The sequence below is a fragment of the Manis pentadactyla genome, chromosome 7 (assembly GCF_030020395.1).
Source record: "Manis pentadactyla isolate mManPen7 chromosome 7, mManPen7.hap1, whole genome shotgun sequence".
Lineage (NCBI taxonomy): Eukaryota > Metazoa > Chordata > Mammalia > Pholidota > Manidae > Manis > Manis pentadactyla.
In genome coordinates this window covers 58,625,702-58,647,993 of record NC_080025.1, presented here as the reverse complement: position 1 = coordinate 58,647,993, position 22,292 = coordinate 58,625,702, and the positions used below count along the sequence as shown (strand labels likewise).

The window sequence follows — 22,292 nt, the reverse complement described above, 5'->3', positions numbered from 1 at the left end:
GCTGAGTTCACCCAACGCTTGAGGGCAGACTGGGGAGGCGGAGGGAACGACCGGGACCGAGGTGGTTTTGGGAGTGGGAGAAAGTGCATCGCTTTAGGAGGGTATGGGCTGGGGGTGGCGGGGGTCGATCCCAGGGCCTCCTGTCATCATCCGTCCCCCCAGTTGTGGCCCAGGTTTACCGCTATACAGACTCGAGTGCCTCTCAGGTTAAAGGGGTAAAGAACCAATCTCCCAGAATACCAAAACTTCCCCAAATATTCGGTGAAATGCATCTGTTGTGCAAAAGACGGTGTCCTGTCTACCACTCGGCTTCCAGTTGGCTGTCTTCGAACCTTTGTGGAGAGGAAACGGCGGGCGGCAGCCCACAAGAAAAATGGCGGCTGGCAGCTTCGTCCCGTCCCCTCCCCCTCTGCCCCTGCGGAGCGGGTCGGGCAGACCCCGTGCACTTGCCGCCGCCGCGGCCGCCGCTGCCGCTGCCGCCGCCGCCGCCGCCGCGGCCGCCGCCGCCGTCGCGGCCATTTTCCCAGAGCGAGAGGCAGTGACACTGAGCGGGCGCAGGGGGCCGAGTCGGAGACCGTACCTGAGTTCGGGAGCGGCAACAGAAGAGGCATAGACACGCTGAGCAGCCTCGCCGCCGCTGCCGCGTTCCTGTTGACTGTCCGGGTGCCCCCTCCCCTTCTCCTCGGTTGCTGAAGAGGCTGCGCGCTGCTGTTTGGGGAGGGGGTGTGTGGAGCCGGGTCCTGCGTCCGCAGTGGCTGCTGTCGGGGGGTCGTCTGTTCGCGGAGGTGTGGAGAGACTCCTTGGGGGTCGAGCAAATAACGGGGTCCAGGTGTCTGGTGTGTGAACATCACAGGTTAGTGCCTGTCGTCTCCTTGGGAGTTCATGGGCTTTGCGGGGTGGAGGGACCTGTGTGTCAAGGAAGGGGATTTTCTCATCTTTTATCCTTCTGGTGGGGGTGCGGGGGAGTCGACGTTGATTCTCAGGGGTCTTGGCTGGGGCAAGACGTTGCTTGTTTGAATCGAATTTAGCCTTTCTCTTCCCTGTCCCTAACCAGGGTTCATTATGGCGGGTTTTAGGGTTGGGGAAGGGGAAACTGGCAGTTAAATCCCTTTGAAAATGGGAGTTAGGGAGGGGGCGCACTCCTCTTTGGCAGCGGGTTAGGGCCGCTTTGGGTGAGGAGGGAGGCTTGTGACTGTTAGTAGGGTTTGTGTCGAAGTGGTCCCAGGAGCTGCCAGCTCTCCCTTTCCTCAGAGGCGTCCTGTTCAGGTGCCGGAAAGCCGTATAGGCCCCATTTTCTTCTATTTCTGACTGGCAGTCTCTGGTATAATTTCCTCGTAAATGCGAAGCAGGGTAAAAGAACGCCCTGGGTATCTCCCTTTGTGGAGAACGAGACAGCTCCTCACCCTCCCCGGGAGAGGGTAAACCCGCCCCTGAGGTGGTCACCCCCCTACCCAGCCTTCCCAGTCTCCTCCCCCACTCCTCTTGCATTATCGCCGTCCTTTACTGTACCGGAGGCTTGGAGTCCACAATATGGCATATTTCAGAAAAGCTCATTTTGACCAAGGGATTGGCACAAACACTGGCAGCAGACACAGAAGAGAAACAAACGGTTCACTGTGCTAAACGGGTGAGGGGGGGGGGGAGAGAAAACAATCCGGAGTGCTCTCTTCCACTGGCCTTAGCTCCGTGGAGATCCGTTCTTGCTGGAGCCTGTCTTGAGAATAATACCATGTAAAGTCAAAGAGAAATCGCTTGAGTTAGCCTTTAGAGTAAATCCCGTTTTGCCTATTCCCCCCCTTTTTGAGATGTGAATAACGTAAGGTGTTTGGAGTTCTGGAGACCTTGGAGAGAATTAGGTGAGGTGCATTCAACTCTAGGCTGGAGACGTCAATACTTAATTGGAAAATAGTCCGTTTTTTCCTTTACTTTCCGAGATGAGGAGTAAAAAGTGAAATTTCCCTCTTTTGTCCTTTACAGATTCTAAAAATGGCGGCCCCGGGCTGATGTTGTGGTAATCTAATCAGCTCGGGTCCTCCACACCCCATGCAGTGCGTTTGTCTGCAGCATATTACAGGCTTATTATGTTTACATGAAAAGACTGGGCTTTTTTCCTTTTCTAAACCGTTTCAAAATGTGTTGATTTTACTGCAAAATACAATGTTGTGTGTTTTAGTTGGTTAGCTTTAATGTTTTTTTTTTCCTGAGAGGCAAGTAAAATGACACCACTTCTGAAAGAAATAAAAACATTCAGGTAGCCTTAGATTTTTCAGTAGTGGGCTAGGTGCCCTTTACTAAAAAAAAATTATTTGGGAACAAATGAAAGTTTTTGTTGGGTTTAACCTGAATATCTTTTATTCAATATGCCGAAGTAAATTAAAATGTTTAGTAAGTGTGTTAAGTGCAACCTATTTTGTATGACTAGACTTTTAATCTAGAGTGAAACCTCTCCCATCCAACTCTTGATCAATTTTGTGAATTTTGGGTTTTGTACTCTTTCAGGTTAATTTTTAGGGAGCTGTACAAACAAGCCTAAACCTGTTACTTCACCGGGTGTGCAGATGCTTGTTCTTCTCACTATTATAATTGGCATCCATTTTCCCTATATATTTAGGCACTCCTTAAAAATTTTCTAACTTGATTGTGTATTTGACAAAGTGAAGCTCCATGCTTTGCTGCCTTTTAAAATTATCTTACGGCATATTATCATCATTATATAAGTAAAAAAGTAAGGCTTTAGTTCTTGATTCTCTCCTCCCTCAGCCCAAACATGTTCATTTACCTATTATGGGTTGTGGAATTTAGTGTTTTAATAGACTTTAAATAAAAGCCATACCGTAATAGGGTCTTGAGTCCATTTTTATGCTTATTTCAGAATCTGGTAGATAGAGGGAAAAACTTAAGTGATGTCATTTAAGTATATTGTAAAAAGAGTGAATGATTAGAATTCATTTCTGTAGTGGGTGGCCGATCGTTTTGGCCTAAACTAGGCAGTGAGATAGGAGTGGGCCATTAGTGGCATTTAATGACCATTCTGATTGTGGAGCAGCTGAAAAGATGAGTGCTTTTCGATTCAGTAGTACTTAAAAAGGTTAGAGACTATACACCCTTTCGTGATTCTCTTATTCCACTGTTAATTCTGTTCTAAAATATTTACAAGAGAATCATGAGATTATTATGTGAGATATATAGATGATAAATTTCTGTTCTACAAAGTAATTGTAGAAATAGCTGATTTAGGGAGTTTGATCAGGAAAGACTGAGCACACAACCTGACTTAGAATCGTTGAAATATTTTATTATGAAATGAAATTTTCGTGGATAGTGGGAGAATTTGTGTAGAGATTTGGGGTCAATGCTCATTTGTATTATGCTCTGGGTGATCATATAAATCCAGACCCTTACCTGCTGTGTAAAGATTGTGCATTTATTTAATAGACTAAGTGGTTAAGATCTGTGGTGCGTAAGGTTGGTACTTTATTTTAAACTTACTGTCTAATGTAGGGAATCTGTGTTCTCTTAGGGAAACTTGGTTTATATAGCCATAGGAGGGAACACTCTCTATACCCATGTTTTTCTTGATAGGGACCTTAATTAGGTCTAGACACAAAACATTTGGACTTAATTTGGCCTCAGACATGTTAGAAATTATGAGGAAAGCTTCCTTTATTAGCTTTGTTCATAGTGGCCTGCTTCATTGCTTTGGGTTTTTGTTGTTCCTTTTTTTTTTTGTTATGTTTTGGTTCTTAGTAAAATGGACTGTTTTGTTTTTAAGTATATTGCACTTTGTTTTAAATAGTTATTTTCTAAATAACATGTTTGATTTTTCATCAATGTATACCACAATTGACTATATTTTAAGTTAGGATTGTGGAGGCTAACTTATTAAAAGGTTAGGCATGATTTTTGTTCCCAGAGAGTTTTGAAACATTCTGTCCCTTGGAGGAAAACTAGTCAAATTGTCTTTGTTCTTAGGAAAGCTGAGTTTGAGGAATCAGTTGTTTATCTGTTTAACTGGATTTGTAGAAAATCAGAACACAATTGGAAAGCAAATTTTAGAGAGTACCTTTAGAAACATACTTCCTTTTTGTTGTCAGTGTAAGTTATAGGATCTCTTTGATCATAGTTTAAGTTTAGAATTTCTCCATTTCCCTTCAACTCTTTAGGTCTCTGATAACTCTTCCACTATTTTGGCTTGTTCATCTTCCTAATAGCTGCCAACCAGAAAATTTTTACCATATATACCACAATAAGCTCTCAGACTTCTTGATCTAAAAATGAGGAAATGAAAAGAACAGCCAATTAGGAGAAAAAGCCAATGTAGGAGAAATTATTCTGCTTAATATATACCTTCATGGTCTTACAAAAGGATTAACTTCTTAAAATTCTTATTTCTAAGAATAAAGTGCATCAGACTCTTAAACCTATAGTTCTGTTTTAATGTATTAATGTAAATCCTAACAACACTGCTTTTTTGGAACTTACTACTGGGACTTAAATGTGTACTACCATTGTCCATATAAAATGTATAAAACCCACAGAACTTTTAAGAGTTCAGAAAGTGCTTTAAAAATATTAGTATGGAATATTCTTAAAGGATAGTACATTTAGTTAAAAAAATTTTTTTAATACTGTGTGATAGCTTTTAACTCCAAATGATTTATTCTTAGCAGATGGTAAGTGCTCAATTATTGGACTTACAGCTTTTGTTAAAGTGAATACATTTAAATCTCAAATATTCAGGGTGGTCAGGGACATGTCATGTATTAGTGTTAACAATGTTAAATACTTGTACTCAGTGAGACGTTTTAATGTTGAATATAGAATTATTTTTATTGTATGGTAAAATTTTTGTGTTGATTGACATAATAAGGAGGATACTATTTGAGATACTGCTGTACAATTGTTAGGTAAATGTTTGGTAGGTTTCAGGCTGGATTTTATATTGGAGTGGTTCACTGGATTTTATATTGGAGTGGTCCACTGTCTCTTTTTTACTGTCTCTTGTGTACAAATGTTGGGAGGAGCCTCATTTTTTTCTTAATACTAAAAGGATAATATTTTGTATTACCCAAATATTTATTTAATATGGAAGACCAGTATTTGTGGTTGAAAACTGTTCTTAGGGCACTAAATTTTAAATAGACAGTATTTAACTGTAAAAATCTTGCTATTGCACTTAAACAATGAATATTTTATAAGGAAGTGGGAATTAAAGAAAATTTTTTTTGTTATTGTGAACACTTATGCCAAGTGCTACATTAAAAATCAAATGGTGGTGACTCACGCTAAGTTAATTAGATGTTATTTGTATCTTTAGGAGTATGAAAAGTTTTTATTAACCAGGGTGCTGGGTTTTTTAATTTTATTATTCGTTATTTATTATTTATTTTTATTAGCTAAGATGCTTTTAACTTAAATCAGAGTAAACAGTTGGTTTTATATTTTTGCTTGATATGAAATCAGTTTTTTTCCTTGTATACAGCTCATAAATCAGATTTTATTTTTAGGCCATTTCAGAAAGCCTTTTTTGTATCATTAGGTAAATTTTACGGCTTTATCGAAAATGTGACTTAGCCATTTGCGATGGTGGACATTTTCAATGCAACAAGTTAGTCACAGAATTCCTTTTTGATGTGTTGCATTTAGAAGCCATCAAAACAGACATATTATGTCTCTTAGTGTGCAAAAAATTAATTCATAACAATTTAATGCATAAATAATCACTTTCCCATAATTTTCAGTGAAAATATTTACTTTTGCATTTTAAAACTCAAATGTGAAATCTGGGTTTAAAAGAGAACTTGTATACAGGTCAACCTGAGAAACAAAATGGCACGTGCAGCTTTCTTTATTCTAGTTATACTGTTGGAGAGAGAATTTTCTAGCAACTCTTAGGTGATTGCTTAATTTAGGGTTAATCCAAAGAAATAAACATGCTAGGTCCTGAAGTTTATTATTGAGAAAGATAATATTGAGTAATCACACCTGTGTTACAGGCCGTGCAGTTACAGCATTTAGGGTCTGAGCCTATGGCAGAAAGCTAAATAATGTCTAACAGTGAGATTAAGTTAGTTTTGGTTTGTGGTATTATAAGATAATTTTAAAGTTAAAGTTCGCATAATTACGTTACCATGTTACCTGAGACCAGAAAAAAAATTTTTTTTAATAGTCTATGTTGACTTTTGTTTTCAAAGGGCATTTAAAACATAATTTCTATTTAAGGACTTAACCAGAATTTACCCTGATAAATTATTTCAAGCTTATTTGAGTTAAAGATTAAATGTGTTTTCCCATTTCTCTCAATATTTAGTTTAATAATAAGGAAAATCCTGGTGTAAATGTTGTCTTGCAAAAATTGAGGAATGTGTTGAAAAGATTTACCCATTATTACTTAAGATATGGTCAGGAAAACACAGTTTTGTTTTTCCAAAAGTTCACATATTAGAAGACTGTATATGAGAAGGACACACTCTTCTAATTTTTTTTTTAACAGACTGATAATATAATAGTTTTTATTTTGTATTTATGGAGAGATGCTTGAATTCTTATTCTGCTTTATATGTTGTTTAAAGAAAGGTTCAGGACTTTGAAAACCCATTTCTTCTTTAATGTGACAAAAGATGGGAGGATTGTTGATGTGAGTGGTTTAAATGGTTAGGACTGTTTCAGTAACCGTAAATTGATGGGGGTCTGAGGTTGATCTGATACATAGTAAGTAACTCTTCTCAAGAAAGTTAAGATCATTTCTTTTGGAATTGTTTGCTTTTCTGCATCTTCTCTTTAAACGAAGCTGCATAATTGGTTGAATTGACACAGTTTTGTTACCTCTTACCATTAAGCCCCCACCAAAGCAGCATTTTTCAAACACAGGCAAAAAGATTAATTTGAGTAGCTACTATTTTCCCTTAATCACTTATTTGTACTTCTCAAAAGCCTGCTGTTTGAAGATTTATTTGGCTGCAGGGAATAAAAATCAGCTCCAGCTAGTTTAAGTAAAATTTATTACTATAGGGAAATCTCACAGAACTTTTTTTAAGAAAGTATGGCTGGACCTCAAAGGAATTAGAGAGCCAGTTTTCTGTTTTGATCCCTCTAATTAGCTGCGACTGGGTAAGGAGATGGTCCTGGGTTAGGTATTTATGATGTGCGTTGGGGATAAGGGGAAGTTTCCTTGGATGGAGAGCAAGAAAAAGATACCTCTCATTCATCTGAATGAGAACTTTTAGGGATGTTCAAATGTACTTGAATGCCAGGATAAGAGTATGGACTTTATGGGAGACCTACTGAAAATTGGTCACATTTGCTTTATTAGTCTCTCTGTATGTGTAAAAAGGAAGTTCTTAACTCCTTGGGTGTAGATTGCATAATGTCCTCATACAGCTCTGAATACTTAGAAAGTATGCATTTCCGAAGAACAAGCATCTTTTTCTAGGTAACCAGACTGTTTAAATTCAAGAAATTCAGCATTGATGTAATATAATTATCTAGTCTGTGGTCCATATACCATTTTCCTTAGTTGTGCCAATTATTTCCCTTTTTATTAGCATTTTTTTCCTGGTACAGTAGCCAATTCAGGATCACAGATTGCATTAGTTCTTCAATCTCTAGGCTCCTTTAATCTGGATGAGGTCCTCAGACTGCTTGTCTTTCATTACACTGACAGGCTAGTTATTTACACAGTGCCTTTGAGTTTCTCCACATTCTTCATGATTAGATTCAGATTTTGCATTTTGGGCTGTAATACTAGAAAGTAATGTGAGTTTTTCTAACATCTGATGGCACTTGGTGTTTGTCCTTTACTAATAATGTTAATTTGATTGTTTGGTTAAGGTGTCGAGTAGTTTCTCTATTGTATAGTTACTGTTTCTCATTTTGTCATTACTAAGTAATTTGTGAGATATTTTGAGATTGTGTAAATATTCTGTTCCTCGTCAAGACTTTGCTCTCCTAGATTTAGATTGCTGATTCTTGACTGGATAAATTTTTACTATGGTGGCCACAAATACACCATGGTTTGTGGCAGTAGTTTGTTTCTGGGTAATTGGGGTTGTAGGAGTTTTTTGTTTTCTCCATAATATGTATGGTCCTTTTTGTAATCACAACAAAAAATACTTAAGGAAAAGAAGTGTAAATAATTTAGATAGGGTCAGATAGTATTCCTGCACAGGTTTCCATACAAATGGGATTTGAAATAGTTTCTTGAATGCTGATCTAATTTGAAATCCAAACATAGAAAATGAGTCCTTAGATTGTTAATTTTTTTAATGATGCAGTTCCAATTCTTTATTAATTTTCAAGAATTGTTGCTAAATGAGCCTTGAGTTACAGTTGTTTAGGTTTATGATTTGCTATGAGTGCAATAGTTTGATTTCTAAGATAAGGCTGAAAATATGTTTTTTAATTATGGTGCTATTCTTCATTAAAAAATCCCTCAAGTGATTTTTTTTAGTAGTGTAATATTTTTTTCTGTAATCATTGGCACAAATTATGTTTTTTATATATATGTCACTACTTTTAAAAAAGAGATTGGTGTGATGGTACATTTAATACAGCAGTGAATCAAGCATCAATAACTCTTAGAACAAAGCAATGATTTTGGAAACCTTGTAACTAAAGAAATATATTTTTATTGTAGAAGAGTCCAGAAGGGCAAGAAACAAGGAAAACACTTATTCAGACTTTAATTACATTATGATACTTTTGTTGATTTTGCATATTTCCTTTTAATGATAGCAAAATAATAGTGAATTTAGATGAAAATTTGAATGTTTTACTGATTCAGGCCCTGGTTAACATCTTGAATGAAAATGATTAATTTGATTTCTTCAGAAATTTTCAGAGACTGGGAGAATATTTTGAGACTTGTGAAATACTTGTAGAGGTTATGTTATCTAAAACTTTAAGTTTCTGAGAAAATAAAGATAATCGTTTCAGAATAGTGGGGATTAATGAGATTGTGCAGTGGATTCTTAGCATTTTATAGGTGCTTAACTGATTTAAAACTCATTTGAATCAACTGTACCTAGCTGTATCTTAAGAGAATAAAAGTTCAGTTTGTAGCACTAACAAATCTTATCCCATTGTTTTAAAAAAGTTTAGGGTGAAAGGTACAAAAACAAGTCTCTTGAACTAGAGGATTTTCTTGGACATGTAAAGTAGTTTAAGAAACTAGAGTTAGGATTGACCTGTGAGATCTTTATTTAAATATTGTGACCCAGGGACTCCATGCATCATTTGCATGGAGTACTTATTAAAATGACATTTTTGGGCCCCATTCCATACCTACATAATCACATCTAGTGGGGCCTCAAATTTGCATTTTAATACTAGTCTCAGCTGGGTTTTACACTGCTCTAGCTTTTCCCTTTTACTTTACAAGCAGACTAAATCCCAGAGAGGTTAGTAGTTTTCCCAAGGTTATGTTATGTAGTTAAGTAGTGGTTGCTCAAGGATTAAAATTTAGGTCCTGATTCTTGGTGTTTCATACTTTTCCAAGAAACTCTGCTGACTGTCTTCTTGAAAAGCCAGGCCACTATGTTTGAGGCCTCTCTGAATGAGGGAATAGTGTGTACAGTATCGTTGTGCAATGTCACGTGACAGACTCTCTATGTTTAATGCTTCTGTGTATCCCAGTTCCAGATGATCTGTTAGTTTCCAGAACCCATCTGTTACTTGGACAAAGACCTTGAATTTGAATTCTAGCAATAAAAATTGGGGTCAAGTTGTGGCAAGCCTTGAATGGCAGTATGAGAGTATGGACTTTAAGGGAGAGCTACTGAAAATTCGCTTTGGGGGATGACATACTGTGGCACCTTATTTACCCCCTCCAATTCTTAAGATTATGAAAGTGATATACATGTATTAAAAGAACTCAAATAGTACTTCTTTAGAGGCAGTACTGCATTGGATTTAAGAGTAGGAACTCTAGAACTGCACCGATTTGGTTTGAATGCACTCAAACCAGGTTGTACTGTTGTGTGATTTTAGGCAACTTACTTTTCTTTTTGTGCCTTAGTTTCTTGCCTTAAACAGAGATAATAATAGAGACTATCTTATAGTTATTTTGAGAATTCAACACATTAGCTCTCCAGCTGTTTCTGCTGTGGTTTGTGGGAAAAAGTGAGTCTCTGAGTTTCTTATAGAGATGATCACTATTTATCAGATAGTGTTTTTCCTGAAGTATTTTATATAGATACCATAGTTTCTTTTATGTTCATTTAACCATGTTGAATGATGTAAAACTAAACTACTCTGTGCTTCCACTAGTTGAGTTGAATGCTTATAGGAGTCCAATGTTTGTTCCCAAATTGGCTAATCCCATGTATTTGTATTGTGTTTATACTATTTAATTAGGTATTACATATGTTTGTTCTCAAATTGGCTAATCTCATTGCATTTTGTTTATATTTAATTAGATATTACATAAAATAATGTTAAGTGAGTGTGAAAAGGGAATTGTTGTTTAATTGAAAACTAAGTTAAACACTGGAAAACTTGAGAAAGGTAAATTGCTGAAGTAAATTGTTGTCAAGTGAAATACAGATAAGAAAACTAAAAGATTATGGGGAAAAATACTAAAAATCTAGGATGAAGTCTAGGAAAAAAACAACACATTGCTCTACAAGTGTCTAAATGATTTTCTACCATGGAATAATCTAAAGTCAAAAACTGTAGACAATGCATTATAGATATGGTTTATACAAGAATGGGACAGAATTCCAATTAGGGGATCCATATTGAAGGAGAACATTTTGGCTTGACACCAAATTATTAATGAATGATATTTTAAATTAAAAATACAGTGTTTAATATATATTTGTAATTTTTAAATTCTCCATGTTAACTGATTTTAATGAACTCATAATTATTATTAGTTCCTATTTTTTGTATGTAAATCTAATTTTTTTTTAAATAAAAGAGGATGGTTCCTACTATATTCTGTGACTCTTTTTTTTTCATTTAGTACCTTGGAAATCTAAAAATGCTCTTTTAGAATTTGACCCTGATTTGTCCAGTGGGGTTTATTAGGATCCTACCTAGATGACCTGACAGATTTCAGTAGATAGAGTGAATTTAATAGATACATTGTTGTGCCAGGATCCAATAACCTTTGTTATTTTAGAGGTTTAAGCATCTCTCTAACTCTGATAATATTATAAACTAGATTCATTTAGTGGCAAGTAGTTGAATGCTCTCTGTGTGAAGGTATCATGATAGCTACTAATTTTGGCTTGCTGATCTTGCGCATATTTCCTGAGGGAAGTAGCTGATGATTGTGTTAGCTAATATCCCTGGGATCAGTTTGTGTGCTTTTCAGATTTTAGCCTGTGATTGATGTATTGTAACCCTGTTTTTTTATGTTAGTGGTAAACTGTTGGTTGTATATTAATGTGATAACTGCTTTATTTTCGAATTCCAAGTTAAAACTGACAAATCTTACAGACATGGTGTGGTTGTGCCAAAAGACAAAAGTTCTTTTTTGTTTATTTGAGAATATCTGAGAAACATATTTATCACTTAAATTTAGAGTGATGGTGGAGATTTAAAAAGATTTTGCTGGTATAGCCTAAACTATCACTTACAGGCAATTTAAAGTTTATTCCTCTTACCTCCTAAAGTAAATAGCTCATTAAGGATTTGAGGGAAGTATTTCTGGTTTAATCCCAAACTTCACACAGCAGTTTCTTCCTCCATGTTCACATGACTTTTATAAGTAGTCTGTCATCTCACTATATGTGGGTTATTTTTCATTTATATATAATCTCTTCTGTCTGTAAAGACAGAAGGATCTTTACAATGAAGTTTGAAAGTGTAAGTGGGTGTAGCTGGTCTTATAGCAAATGTACCTATCACTTACAGCTACCAACTTCATTTTTGACATTATATTTTTTTCCCTTTATTTTAAAATGTCTCGGTGATTATATGCCTGTTCAAGACAGGATACTCTAAAAGCCTGTCTTGAGCAAGACACATAGTTATTAAAGTCTGAATATCTGACCATTTTTCCTAATAGAGCCTTAGATCTATTAATTCTATAATTCATTTTTAACATCCTTTTTTAAATTGAAGTATATTTATATACAATCTTATATTAGTTCCAAGTATACAGCACATTGGTTCAACAGTTACCCATATTATTAAATCCTCCCCCACTACTAGTATAGCTACTGTCAACATAGAAAGATGTTACAGAATCATTCTCCATGCTGTACTACTATCCCCATAACCAGCCTACATTATGATTGAGAATTTTTGTGCCCCTAAACCTCCCCACCCATACATCCCAACCCTTCCCCCATCCGTCCCCCATGGTAACCGCCAGTCGCTTCTTAGTGTCTATGAGTTCACTGCTGTTTTTGTTCATTCTGTTTTGCTTTGTATTTATAGTCTACAAATAAGTGAAATCATATGGTATTTGTCTTTCTCCACCTGGCTTATGTCACTGAGCATAAAACCCTCTAGGTCCATCCATGTTGTGGCAAATGGCAGGATTTCTTTTTTTTAATGGCTGAATAATATTCCATTGTGTATATGTACCACATCTTCTTTATCTATTCATCTACTGATGGACACTTAGGTCGCTTCCATAGCTTGGCTATTGTAAATAGTGCTGCAATAAACATAGGAGTGCATATGTCTTTTTTTTTTTATCATTAATGTACAATTACTTGAACATTATGGTTACTAGACTCCCCCATTATCAAGTCCCCCCACATACCGCATTACAGTCACTGTCCATCAGCATAGTAAGATGCTATAGAATCATTACTTGTCTTCTCTGTATATACTGCCTTTCCCGTGCCCCCCACCTACATTATGTGTGCTAATTGTAATGCCCCATTTTCCCCCTTATCCCTCCCTTCCCACCCACCCTTCCCAGTCCCTTTCCCCTTGGTAACTGTTAGTCCATTCTTGGGTTCTGTGGGTCTGCTGCTGTTTTTGTTCCTTCAGTTTTTGCTTTGTTCTTATGCTCCACAGATAAGTGAAATCATTTGATACTTGTCTTCTCCGCCTGGCTTATTTCACTGAGCATAATACCCTCTAGCTCCATCCATGTTGTTGCAAATGGTAGGATTTGTAGGATTTGTTTTCTTCTTATGGCTGAGTAATATTCCATTGTGTATATGTACCACATCTTCTTTATCTATTCATCTACTGATGGACACTTAGGTTGCTTCTATTTCTTGGCTATTGTAAATAGTTCTGCGATAAACATGAGTGCATATGTCTTTTTCAAACTGGGCTGCTGCATTCTTAGGGTAAATTCCTAGGAGTGGAATTCCTGGGTCACATGGTATTTCTATTTTTAGTCTTTTGAGAACCTCCATATTGCTTTCCACAATGGTTCAACTAGTTTACATTCCCACCAGCAGTGTAGGAGGGTTCCCCTTTCTCCATATCCTCGCCAACATTTGTTGTTGTTTGTCTTTTGGATGTTGGCCATCCTAACTGGTGTGAGGTGATATCCCATTGTGGTTTTATGGAGTGCATATGTCTTTTTGAATCAGGGATTTTATTTTTTTCAGGTACATTCCTATCCATATTCATTTTTGAGGGTAAGATGCATAAACTTTTTTTCCTAAACTTCAACTCTGTAGTTGTAATACACTAGTCCTTTGGTTTCCAGGTTTGTGTTCTTTTTCTGTTCATATGAATATGTGAAGAGGAAGAAGTTGATTTTTGAACACTGTAAATCTTGGGATTAAAGAGCTGGGGAAAATTCTGTAGATGTTAATGGTTTAAACAAGAAAAGTAGTTTTCATTTTTATTTTGGTCTCATTGATTTTGTAGGCTGTTAAATATTTAGAAATTAAAGTACACTTATATATGTACATATATATTTTTTATTTTGGTATCATTAATATACAATTACATGAACAACATTGTGGTTACTAGACTCCCCCCATCACCAAGTCCCCCGCAAATACCCCATTACAGTCACAGTCTCTCTCCCTTCCCACCCCCACCCCCACCTGTCCCTTTCCTTTTAGTAACTGTTAGTCCATTCTTGGGTTCTGTGAGTCTGCTGCTGTTTTGTTCCTTCAGTTTTTGCTTTGTTCTTATGCTCCACAGATGAGTGAAATCATTTGGTACTTGTCTTTCTCCGCCTGGCTTATTTCACTGAGCATAATACCCTCTAGCTCCATCCATGTTGTTGTAAATGGTAGGATTTGTTTTCTTCTTATGGCTGAATAATACTCCATTGTGTATATGTACCACATCTTCTTTATCCATTCATCTACTGATGGATAAAGTACACTTATTTTAGACTTCAGATTTTTATAGTAAATATTTTTAACACATGGAATAATATTAAGATAACTTTTCAGATACAGTAACAGAACTATAGTTTTTTTCACCATTTGAGTGGCTTCAGTGGTATTATGACTGGAATTGATTATTGGATTGACTAATAAGATCTTCATTGCCTTTGATTCTAAGAGGCAAGACATTAACATAAATGAGTGTCTACAGTATATTTCACATATCTTATTCTGCACAGCAATTCTGTGAGGTAGATATTTTTACCATTTCTCATGCCTAGAGAGACTAAAGGTCACATGGAATGACTGATCAAGAATATGAATTCAGGTATTTTGAAAGTCATCATAGCTTTCTGTTGATCCTCATAAAGGACTAATTTTTGGCAAGGTAATGAGAATACCCAAATCACAAATACAAGGCAGTTACTTAAGAAAACTCTTCTAAGATATCCTTGATCGTGTTAGATTGCCCTAGCTCATTTCAAGAGCCTTAAAGAGCAATTGAATTTTGTTCACTGCTTATTCCCCAGAACCTAAGCAGTATCCAGGACATAGTATTTACTTGATAAATATTAAATCAATTTGATTTTATGTTACTATATTTTGAAATAATAGAATAATTGCCATAATCTGTGGGGGGTAATGCTTAAATAACTTTGGAGACAAGGTACTCAGAACTTGATTGTGACAAGAAGGGTTGTTTTAGAAATTACTCAGATGATGAAGATGATGGGGCGTGAGGCATGGAAACTGTGGAGAAGTGAATCTAAAACAATGGAGAGGCACAAAAGACTGGGTGACCAAATACAATAGGAGACTAGAGAATAGAAGGATTAAAAAGAGAACTGGGAGGATGGTACCAATCAATGGGATGGAAGGAAGTTTATGGAAAAGATCAGCTTTCAAAGGTTTGATTTTTTTTTTTTCTTGCAGTGATGGTAAGTATTTGCATAAATACATACCCTATAGATGAGTGGGAGTAGAATATTAACAAATGAATGATTACATCTAAAATTGGTGGGTGCTACTAATTGGGAGGATTGAACTTAGATAAGGGAGAGAGAAGTCATTAGAAAAACAAAAACAAAAAAAGTTCCAGAAGGAAAGCAGTTACTAACATTCTTCAGTGTCAAGATTTTTGTTTTGTTTTTAAGATATGTTCATGGTCATTTAAAAGGGGAGGTAGAGATTGAATGTGTTAGAGAGAAAGTGATTCAATAAAGAATAACTTAGGTGGTATCTTAGCCAACAGATTCTAGGCTTTGAGAGCTAATATATAAATATTTTAGTTTTGCTGTAAGGTGAAGTGGATGATGTAGTTGTGGAAGTTATACATCTTACAGTTGTTTTAAAACAATGTATCAAAATATAAAGCAGTGGCTAAAAAGTATGAGCAACACATTCTTTGGGAGGTTGAGAAGGGAAGAGATGATTGTCAAACAGGTTTTATTGCTGCAAGTTTTTTGAGTTAACCTCGTCAAATTTTTGTTTACAGTTGAAAACAGTCTTCAGGAAGTTGTTCTGTTAGAGTCTTCAAAGCTAGCTTTATGGCAGATGTCTAAGTTAGAAAGTTGAGGAGGCTTCAAGGAACTATTGGTACTTAAATAATCCTTGAAGGCTTTTATGGAGTGAGATGGATATAAAGGAAACAAAAGAAAGTTTGAGGGAGAAATGAGCAAGGATATGCCAACAATAGCAAAAAGACAGGCACAGTCAAAGGGTTTATATATTGGAATATAAGTATGAAACAAGATAACCTAATAATAGCAAGAGTAGGAACTTGGCTGTAATTACTGTGAGCCAATATGCCTTTTTTGAAGAGGGCAAAATAAAGAACTAGTGGACTTTGAAGTATATTCTGTTCAGTGTTTAAGCAGTTGTTATGAAATAGAGGACTGGAGCGAATGCCTTTTATATTTTGGATCCAGGCCTCATCCTAAACCTACTAAATCAGAATTTCTGGGGTAAGGCCTAGGAATCTGTTACTTTCAGCTCCCATCCCAAGTATTTGGAAAGCAGCAGTTTATGGATCTATGTTGGAGAACCATTGTTTATCGGTCAAGTTAGAAGAGGGAAAGAGACCACTTAGAAAATTATTCTGGTAGCTTGGGTCTGAGATAATAAAATGTAGAAAGTAGGCTTAGAAAGATTTGTTTAAATCCTATTAATTAGATTTGATGCACATTATTTTTAGATAGGAAAAGAAGAGAGGACTCAAGTTCTTTTGTCTGAAAAAAATTATTGAAAATAGTGATAGAAAGGAATGCTTACTCCTGAAGAGTAAGGACATTGTTTTACTTGAGATTAGGATAAAGAATGAAAGAATACAGTTACTGCCAACTTTTATTATTTCAGTCAAAAAATACATCCTTACCTGGTGGCATACTTACTTGAAGACTGAAAACGCAAGAATGAACCAGCCTAACAGTTTATATAGGTTGAATGATGAAAAGGTAAATACATGGTTTTTGTTTGATTTGTAATTAAAACAGACTTTAACACTACTTTTGGGGAGATTATTTTTTGTTTTCTGCCTTTGAACAAGTAGAATTTACCAGAGAAGTCAGTTTTTCATGTCACATGTTGAGTCAGTATTTTCTTTAGCCAGTGATTTTTCAGACTATTCCCTAGGAAGCCTTAGGCTTTTTATGGAACTTAACCTGGTAGGTGGGAGAATGTGTAAGCAGGGACATTCCCCTGACATCCCTTTAAAAAGAAACATGGCAAATATGACATGCAAATGCCTACCGTATCCATTAGTGGACATTACTAAACACTTGTGGCCTTCTCCTATTTTATCTGGCTGTGTCTTCCTAAACACAGCACATCAAATTGATACTAACAACCATTGGGAAAAGCATAGGATATTAAAACTGTTTTTCATCCTAGAAAAAAAGTAGATGCTTAGATTTCTATGTATGATTTCATATGAAGGAGAGTTTCTATCAATACTCAAAAACTTGAAGACCACAATTTTAATGTCATTTTTAAAATTAAATTCTAAATTTTGAGGTAATAATAGATTCATATGCAGTTGTAAGAAATAATACAGAGAAATTCTGTGTATCCTTTACCCAGTTTTCCTCAATGCTAACATCTTCTAAAACTGTAGCACAGTATCACAACCAGAATATTGACATTGACACAATCTACCCATTTTGTTCAGATTTCCCATTTTATTTATACTGGTGTTTGTGTGTATGTGTATTTCATTTTTATCACATGTGTAGGTTCCTGTATCCACCACAATAAGATACAGAACAGTTCCATCACCACAGGGACCCTTGGTGTTGCTTTCTTAAAACCAAGCTAATCTGTTTTCCATTTCTATAATTTGTCATTCAAGAATGTTATAAAATGGAATTACATAGTATGTGACCTTTTGGGGATTGGCTTTCTTTTTCCACTCAGTATAATTTCCTTAAGATTCATCCAAGTTTTTGCATATATCAGTAGTTTGTTCCTTTATATTGCTAGGTAGTATTCCATTGAACATTGCTTTCCCATTTGGTAGCTACCACATAGAACCTGCAGCTTCAGACTTTTCCTTTTAAATCTACAGAACATGTTGTCTCTTGTTTTCTTTTGTTCATTTTCCTGACTCTGCTTTTTCTGTTATCTCAATCTCCAACTGTGTTAGTGCTACTGGGAACACAAATTAAAAATTCTTTTTAATTAAAAATCATCACATAGATAACTTCTTCTTGAGAGAGAGAGCACAGAATTTTAATACAAATTAAAATCTCAATGAGATACCTATTACATTCCTAAAATGTGCTAAATGAAAAAGACAGACATTTACAATGTTGGCAAGAATGTAGAATAACTGGAACTCTAATACACCACTGAGGGAAGGTAGATTGGTACAGTCACTATTTATAACTGGCATTATTCAGTAAAGCTGGTGAAATGCATATTCCATTAATGACCTAATGATTTCACTTCTAGATATAAACTCAGCAGAAATGTTAAATAAGTTCACAAATAATGTTCCTAGCAGGATTATTTATAATACCACCAAACAGGAGATACACCTCACATGTTTATTCACTATAGAATGGGTAGATATATTATTGTGTATTTTTACAATGGGCTACTATATAGCAGTGAGAATCAATGGCTTATAACTACTTGTAAATATATGATGAATTTCACAAACCTAAAGTTGGGCAAAATAAGCCAAAAGAGAATAAGAATTTTTCTTAACTGAAGGGATTTTTAAGCCCATTGAAGTATGTGGTGTTAAGCTTTATTCAGTACTTCTGTACATAAAATTAAGATTTTAAGGAATTTGGGAAGCTGTGATTCTTGTTTGAAGAAGTTATTTTTCTTCATTTGTATATTAAGCAATACATTCTAAGGTATATAGTCATAGGCTATATGGCAAGTACAGAGCAGGAATACATAATTGTTTTAGAAGGAAATCTCTTTTGTTAGTTATATTCTCAGATATGAATTAGGACTAAACTCATTCTAAGAACTATTTTGAGCATGTGGGAAATGGAAATTGTATATTTACACCTGGAGACCCTAATCTAACCAGGTAGAAATCGCTAAATTGCTACTTGAATAAAAGGCTACGTTTTCATAGGTGTTACATTATATTTCAGTGATCTCCAACACTTTGGGTAATGATAAATACTGTTTGAAAATAATAGCATGGTGCATTAAAAAACTAGATAGTATTGAAATCAGTTTTTTAATTTGAGGGAGTTTGGGATGGTGATGGAGGAGTATGGCTAGTTGCAGAATTGGTGTTTAGAATAGTTTCCCAAGTACATCTTTCATATTCTCTGACTTTACAGTTCAATACAGACAAAATGGACTTGAAATAGATCAGAAATCCTAAGTAGTTTACTTGACTTTTTCAAGTACAATAGCTGAGAATTGTTCTCCAATACTAGTATTTTAAGGGGTTTTCCTAAATATTTAATTCCCAGAAATTTTACCTGATAATCATAGCTAACACTTAACTGAACGCCATACACAATCCTTGAAACAGTTCAGAAATGTATGATTATTTCTACTTACAGATAAGGAACTAAGGGTTCAAGAGATTAACCATTGTTAATAAGTGGCAGAGTGTGAAAGCTGAAACATTGCTACTTTGTTATTAAATTTAGTAACAGCTAGAATTATACTAAATATGATACTGTGAAACTGTGAAATTCTCTTATAGAACCAGAAAATGGTTTTTGAACATTTAATTTTTTTAATTAAAGTATCATTGATAAACAGTCTTATGATGGTTCACAGTGGTTCAACGTTTATCCATACTGTCAAGTCCTCACCCACCCGCCACCCTCCCAGTGCGGTCACTGTCCATCAACATAGTGAGATGTTACAGAATCTCTAACTGTGTTCTCTGTGCTGTACTACCATCCCTGTGACCAACCTATATTGTGACCTATATTGTGATTGTGAATTATTGTGCCCTTTAATCCCTTTCGCCCTGCCCCCACCCTCTCCAGCCCCTTCTTGGTATCAATCTACTGCTATTTTTGAACACTGAATTTTATATGTAGGTTTCCATTTTTCAACTAGGTCTGCGAACATTAACCCTGACCATAAGAAACACAGATTTTTCTAAAGAGAAAATTTATTTGCTATACAAGTATTAAGTGTAAGCTTCATTGATGAAATTCTTCATTTGGTAGGAACCAAATGATTATTAAGGGAGTCTCAAGTTATAATTTAAATGGTTAAAATTTGCAACAACATGGATGGATCTAGAGGGTATTATGCTCAGTGAAATAAGTCAGACAGAGAAAGACAAATACCAAATGATTTCACTCATTTGTGGAATATAAAAACAAAACAAAACAGAAGGAACAAAAAGGAGCAGACTCCCAGACACCAAAAAAGGGACTAGTGGTTGCCAAAGGGGAAGGGTTGGGAGGGTGGGTGGGGAGAGAGAAGGGGATTAAGAGGCACTATACTTCTCAATCACAACAGAGGTAGGTCACTGGGACCGTAGTACTGCACGGGAGAATACAATTAATGACTCAAACATCTTACTATGTTGATAGACGGTGACTGCAGTGGAGGGGGTGAGGTCTTAATGTGGTTGAATGTTGAACCACTGTTGTGTATGTGATACCATCATAAGATTGTGTATCTATGATACTTTAATTTTAAAAAATTTAAACAGTTAAATAGGTGGTCTTTGCCTAATAAATAATTCTGTATAAAGAATTGTGTATACTTATATACCCATTAGTAAACTTAAATTTGGAGCATAATTTCCTTAATTTGTGGGTTTCTTTCAGTTCACTACTAAGGACTGTATTTGTTCATGAAAATAATAAGGAATTCAGATATCTTTATTGTTAGATTATGTGCTTTATACTGTCCCTGAAATATGTTAAACACAAATTTTAGACTTCAAACCCATGCTTCTCCAATTTTTAGTGTTTTAATGCATTGTTGTGGAAGGGATTAAGTTTATTAAGTTAATCAGGTGTGGGGGAGGAACAAGGAGCAAGGTATCTGGAGTGAGACACTTAGGTATTTATTCGAATTTCTCTTTCTGAGAGAGGCAGTTGTCATTTTTTCCCCTTAACTGTAAATTCTAGATTATTTTACCAGTCTTCTGGCAGTTTTTAATTTCAGACAAACTAATGTGTAGATTCTGGAATCAGACTGCTAGGATTCAAATCCTGATTTTGCTGTTTATTAGCTATGGAACTTAGTACAAATTTAACCTCTCTGCCTTATCTGCAGAGTGGTGATAATATACCTACACCATAGGTATTTGTTGTGAGGGTTAGGCATTGTCAGCACTCAGTATTTGTTATCACTATTATTATAACCTCTAGTTGGGGAGGTTTGAGTATTGATTAGATAAGTACTTACGAAGCACCATCTGATATTACTATCAGCCCAATTGGAGAAGTAACATAATTTGTTGTCAGATTCATGTTTTATAGCTTTTTAGAATCTGTTATTCTGTTGTTTTGATTATCAGGAATAATCTATTAATGTACTTGTAATTGTAAGATTTAAGCTGTAAGGTAATCATTGTAACCCATCTCCATGTAGAGTTGAAGCCCAGAATAGTGAAATGACTTGCACTTTTCATAGGTAGTAACTTGGTAATTAATTTTGATCAACCATTATTCTTTTAAAAAGGTATGCTTTAGTCAACTACTACAAATTTAAAAAATCTTAATGAAAAATATGAGCAACTTAATTTCTAGTTTATAAGAAAAATTTGAGTATGTGGTTCCTTTCATTTACCTTCAAGTTTCTTTATTTCCATTAGTAATTCAGCCAAAAATTTACCTGCTTATTCTCTTAATGATACATGTCCAAAATCTAAACTTTGGCTTAATTTAAAAAATTTATTGGTCTCTGTATAAGGTGCTTATAAAGGACAGAAAGATAATCATAAATGACCTTTTCCTCAAAGAGATTATGTTAGGTTGGACACTTTGATTTATAATTTTAGAAAAAAATTTTCCTCATATTTTCATCCTTTCTGCCTTTTGGGCATCATACTCATTTTGTCAGTGGTAATTTTTGTTCTCTGAACTTAACATAGTCTTAAAAGCAGCCTTAGTCTTCCAGTTTTTCTGATAGGCTGTTTTCTAATTTAATTGCTTTTCCTTGCCCTTTATCTCATTTTTCCTACTTTAGGGTCTTGTTTGTTTTTGTTTTGGTATTGTTGCCTTTGCTTTGCTAAATCTGCTTTTAATATTGTATTTCTCCAATTTCTTTCCCAGATTTGGTATTTAGCTTAAATTTGTAGTCTTTACTTGTGTTTACATTCACTTGTATGAAAAAATGAAGAATACATTTATCTTTCAAAGATTTAGCTGCTGTCTTTGTTTGAGTCCCTTTGGTTTTAGGTACCATGTTAGACAGAATTACCTATAATTTTATGCCATCTAAAAACAGCTCAATACTCCTATGTTCACTTGGTTTCTAGGTATATTCTGGATAGCAGGTTTTGTGAAGACATATATTCTTTCTTGGACCTCAGATTTACCAGACATCTCATGGTATTTCCTTTTATATTATTTCTTT

The 22,292-nt window shown here is 35.5% G+C and overlaps 1 protein-coding gene across 4 annotated transcripts in view; it reads left to right on the top strand.

Annotated features, from left to right (window-relative positions):
- The first annotated feature begins 507 nt into the window (after positions 1-507).
- Positions 508-22,292, top strand: part of KMT2E (lysine methyltransferase 2E (inactive)) — a 93,658-nt gene continuing 71,873 nt past the window's right edge. For 3 of the 4 annotated variants that reach the window (XM_036892359.2, XM_036892360.2, XM_036892356.2), the window contains exons 1-2: positions 508-853; positions 22,195-22,267. The gene's annotated coding sequence lies outside the window, so the exon portion shown is untranslated. The remainder of the gene's footprint in view (positions 854-22,194; positions 22,268-22,292) is intronic. The other variant, XM_036892357.2, reaches the window with a different exon arrangement.